Below are 5,000 nucleotides of genomic sequence, written 5' to 3'. Positions count from 1 at the left end.
GCTGCCTTCCTTGGATGTGGTAGCCGTTTCTCAGGCTCCCTCTCCGGAATCGAACCCTGATTCCCCGTTACCCGTTACAACCATGGTAGGCGCAGAACCTACCATCGACAGTTGATAAGGCAGACATTTGAAAGATGCGTCGCCGGTACGAGGACCGTGCGATCAGCCCAAAGTTATTCAGAGTCACCAAGGCAAACGGACCGGACGAGCCGACCGATTGGTTTTGATTTAATAAAAGCGTCCCTTCCATCTCTGGTCGGGACTCTGTTTGCATGTATTAGCTCTAGAATTACCACAGTTATCCAAGTAACGTGGGTACGATCTAAGGAACCATAACTGATTTAATGAGCCATTCGCGGTTTCACCTTAATGCGGCTTGTACTGAGACATGCATGGCTTAATCTTTGAGACAAGCATATGACTACTGGCAGGATCAACCAGGGAGCTGCGTCAACTAGAGCTGAGCAGCCGGCCGCCCGGGAGTGTGTCCCGGGGGCCCGCGCGAACACGCAAGCGTCCGCTCAATTATTCTGCAAACAGGAGGAGGCTGAGCTCCCCTGCACCATACACCTCGAAACCCTCTCAGGTCCCGGCGGCGCGCAGCGCCGTCCTAAGTACTTGGTCGGGTTCGAGAGAGGCGCAATCGCCCGGGGTTTGGCGAGTAGACGCTTTAGGTGCGACCACCCGTGCTCCCAACTGAGCTTGCCGCTGCCGACAGAGGCCCGGGAGCGTGCTGTCGTGGCATTGCCGGCGGGAGACAACACGCGCCACCTACGGTGACCGGCAGCTCCAACGCCAGCGCCACAGAAGGACAAAAGCCCCACTTGGGTGCCGAAGCGAACTCTCCCAGCACAGCGCACGCGCCAACACGTCCGCACAGCTGCGATACAAACCACCTGCGAGAACCGCAGAGGCGACCGAGCAGCAGACGGCGTCGCGGCGCCGAGCGCCGGGCGGCGGCGCATCCTCAGCGCACACAGTCCTCAATCGGACCAGCACACTGCAGATGTCCACCGCGCTTCGCACCGGGCCCGCGAGGACCTACTTTGGCCGCACGGCGCCGCGTGCAGGGTGCGCCGGCGCGCAGCTGCGCCGCCTGCCGCCTCCGTCGGCCGGCGCGCCTGCCACTGGCCGCCCCCACCAGCCGGCTGTAGCGCGTGCGCCCACGCACCGCGCGGCCAGCACGCCGGGAGGCCCCCCCTCACCGGCCGGGGACGGTCCCACCCAGCCACCGCCGCGTATCGCTTCACACCCAGATGCCATTCACGTTCGTGGGCATGGTGGGTATCGCTGGAACAACCGGTTGGTAGCTCAACCGATCGTCGCCATCACTGATTCACCTCTAGCGAGAACAACCGCACCACAACGGTTTACCAGTTGTTCATTTGCGTAACGTCACCAGCAAACGTAGGCGTCCATCGCCATTTGCAAATTCAACGATTGTTGCATGCCTGTGTCAGGTGTCACGACACACTATGTCTGCCCACATACACGCAACAACATGTGCACGCTTCGCGAACACGTGGAAGGTGGCCCCCGTACGTATGCGATGTCCATTGCGCGAACGACTGTCAACCGGCCTCTGTCGCATGTCGCAGATGTGGAACGCAGTGCACCATGCTATCACGGTGTGTGAGAAGAGACGACTACGTCTGACAACACGCGCCACTACATCAACAGACGGCTCATGCTGATCGCCATCCAGGGCATACCACACTGCAATCCAGCTCTTATAGGGAGACGACACGTAGCTGAGTGCACAACATTTGGACCGCATGGTTCGCCGTTGTTGGCGCAGTCGTTGTACGGTCACATGTACCACGATGTATCATTCAGTACATGAGGACCAATGTGCAGTACAGTGTGTGATTTGGACGTACAACATCAGCGGACAGTTGACACAGGCCGTACCACAGCGTAGGCTAAGTGCTTCGCCATGCGAATGCCAATGAACAACTGCAAATGCCAATGAACAACTGCAAAGGGCATTGAGCATGTACGTCCTGCTGCCATCCACATTACAGTGTATAGCTGCAAGGTGTTTAACATGAAGCGATACACTGGGGACCGGGCAGTGCGAGTAGCAAACTATATTGCGGGGGTTGCAGTTAGGCAACACTACACTAATTTAACGCGTCGTATGACAATTACAGAGCAGGTTAAGGCCCAACGTGTGTTGGGTTAAGGCCCAACGTGTGTTGGGTTAAGGCCCAACGTGTGTTGGGTTAAGGCCCAACGTGTGTTGGGTTAAGGCCCAACGTGTGTTGGGTTAAGGCCCAACGTGTGTTGGGTTAAGGCCCAACGTGTGTTGGGTTAAGGCCCAACGTGTGTTGGGTTAAGGCCCAACGTGTGTTGGGTTAAGGCCCAACGTGTGTTGGGTTAAGGCCCAACGTGTGTTGGGTTAAGGCCCAACGTGTGTTGGGTTAAGGCCCAACGTGTGTTGGGTTAAGGCCCAACGTGTGTTGGGTTAAGGCCCAACGTGTGTTGGGTTAAGGCCCAACGTGTGTTGGGTTAAGGCCCAACATAGGTTGGGTTAAGGCCCAACATAGGTTGGGTTAAGGCCCAACATAGGTTGGGTTAAGGCGCAACATAGGTTGGGTTAAGGCGCAACATAGGTTGGGTTAAGGCGCAACATAGGTTGGGTTAAGGCGCAACATAGGTTGGGTTAAGGCGCAACATAGGTTGGGTTAAGGCGCAACATAGGTTGGGTTAAGGCGCAACATAGGTTGGGTTAAGGCGCAACATAGGTTAGGTTAAGGCGCAACATAGGTTAGGTTAAGGCGCAACATAGGTTAGGTTAAGGCGCAACATAGGTTAGGTTAAGGCGCAACATAGGTTAGGTTAAGGCGCAACATAGGTTAGGTTAAGGCGCAACATAGGTTAGGTTAAGGCGCAACATAGGTTAGGTTAAGGCGCAACATAGGTTAGGTTAAGGCGCAACATAGGTTAGGTTAAGGCGCAACATAGGTTAGGTTAAGGCGCAACATAGGTTAGGTTAAGGCGCAACATAGGTTAGGTTAAGGCGCAACATAGGTTAGGTTAAGGCGCAACATAGGTTAGGTTAAGGCGCAACATAGGTTAGGTTAAGGCGCAACATAGGTTAGGTTAAGGCGCAACATAGGTTAGGTTAAGGCGCAACATAGGTTAGGTTAAGGCGCAACATAGGTTAGGTTAAGGCGCAACATAGGTTAGGTTAAGGCGCAACATAGGTTAGGTTAAGGCGCAACATAGGTTAGGTTAAGGCGCAACATAGGTTAGGTTAAGGCGCAACATAGGTTAGGTTAAGGCGCAACATAGGTTAGGTTAAGGCGCAACATAGGTTAGGTTAAGGCGCAACATAGGTTAGGTTGAGGCACAATATAGGTTAGGTTGAGGTACCGTATAGGTTAGGTTAAGGTACAGTATAGTTTAGGTTAAGGTACAGTATAGTTTAGGTTAAGGTACAGTATAGTTTAGGTTAAGGTACAGTATAGTTTAGGTTAAGGTACAGTATAGTTTAGGTTAAGGTACAGTATAGTTTAGGTTAAGGTACAGTATAGTTTAGGTTAAGGTACACATTGTTGTATGGAAAGGTGTAATGGGGGGGGGGGGGGGGGCGGCCGGTCGGTTTGTTGATTGTGATTATAGTAAGTGGATGCCTGCGGCATCATCTGATTTGCCACGTCAGGATGCACCTTTGGCTCATGACAGGCGGCGCTCCGATTCCATGCTTGTGGCAGACCTGTGTCTTTCATTCCTGCCATTGTTTGTGTGCTGTGAGAGGAGGCAGTATTGTGATGTTGGGTGCACCCCTGTGTAGGACATGTGTGGGTGTTGGTGGCTTAGCTGAGCAATGGTGGTTGTCGGGGGGGTGGGATATTCCGTTTTCTGAGTGGACCTCCCAGTCTGGTTATGACAGTGTGGATTGTCTCATGTGGCGGAGAGGATGCACTGGGTGTTGTTCCATGCTGGTGCTTACATATTGTCTGTGTGCGTGTTACAGGCGGAGAGTAGTGCGTGATAAGAGTGTGTGGCTGCCGTGTGGTTGTGATTGTGAGCAGAGTCTTTCAGCATGTATACGGACAGTTGTATATATTATCTGTATTCTGATGGGTCTATGTATTACTAATCAGCGCCGTGTATACGTTTAATCCGGTTCCAGTCGAAACTGTTGTATCTCTGTACATTAGTGACACGGCGAGCGCGCTATGTAGCTACTCGTCTCGGCAGCTTCCACCGGTGTATGGCAAATGATTATAAGCAATGAGTCGAGTCGTCAATACCGATAGTGTGACGTCACATGTCTGGGGTGGGGGACGCTGCGCCCTTCCGGTGGGTCATGGCCTAGAAAGACGCTCCCCACGCAGGGGGGCTTGGACTGTCATAAACTCTTCCGAGTAATATACTTGCCGTACGTTTTTGCGACTGCGAGTGCAACGCCCACCGGTACCGACATGGATGGAGCGCCTCCTAGCTGACCGCTCAGCATCGGCATTCGTACAGAGAGCAACGCGATCGCGTCTCTAGCTCGTAACTGGTACAGCTCGCAGCTCATGTATAGGGACAGCGGGAATGTCGCATATTGGACATAACTCTTCATGAAACGCAAGTTATAGGGGTGGATTGCACATTGCGACTGCGGGAAAAGTCCGCCGTTCATCCGCTGGAGTTGCGAGTTGGGCGGTTAGGGTGGGGCGCCGGTGGAGTGATTGCCGGTCGACGATTTCGTGCGGCAGAGGCGCTGGCGTTGGGGTGCTGTGGTCGACAGAGGACGCAGGCTTTGTGGGTGGGGTCGAAAGATGGGCACTGTGGGCCCATCGCTGTCTTAGTCGGCTTGGCGTCTCATAGATGGCGGTATCGTCGTTGCAGGACGTCATGCCGCGGGAGACCTACAGATGGCGCTGTGTTTTGTGGTGCGCTCGACATGGCGGACGTAGTGTTGTCAGATTCGCATAGATGGAGGTATTGCATGTGGTTTCGCCGTATTTTCATAGATGGCGATACTGTTTTGCCGGCATGGT

General features: G+C 53.8%; 1 non-coding gene across 1 annotated transcript in view; it reads right to left on the bottom strand.

Moving 5' to 3' along the window:
- LOC126432667 (small subunit ribosomal RNA) overlaps window positions 1–444 on the bottom strand; it is a 1,910-nt gene extending 1,466 nt beyond the window's left edge. Inside the window, exon 1 of the ribosomal RNA XR_007578134.1 lies at window positions 1–444. This exon is cut by the window's left edge and continues 1,466 nt beyond it. This is a non-coding gene — a ribosomal RNA (small subunit ribosomal RNA).
- Between the last annotated feature and the right edge of the window lie 4,556 nt (window positions 445–5,000).

The sequence above is a fragment of the Schistocerca serialis genome, unplaced genomic scaffold (genome assembly GCF_023864345.2).
Source record: "Schistocerca serialis cubense isolate TAMUIC-IGC-003099 unplaced genomic scaffold, iqSchSeri2.2 HiC_scaffold_1149, whole genome shotgun sequence".
NCBI lineage: Eukaryota > Metazoa > Arthropoda > Insecta > Orthoptera > Acrididae > Schistocerca > Schistocerca serialis.
This window is presented reverse-complemented; position numbering and strand designations above follow the sequence as displayed.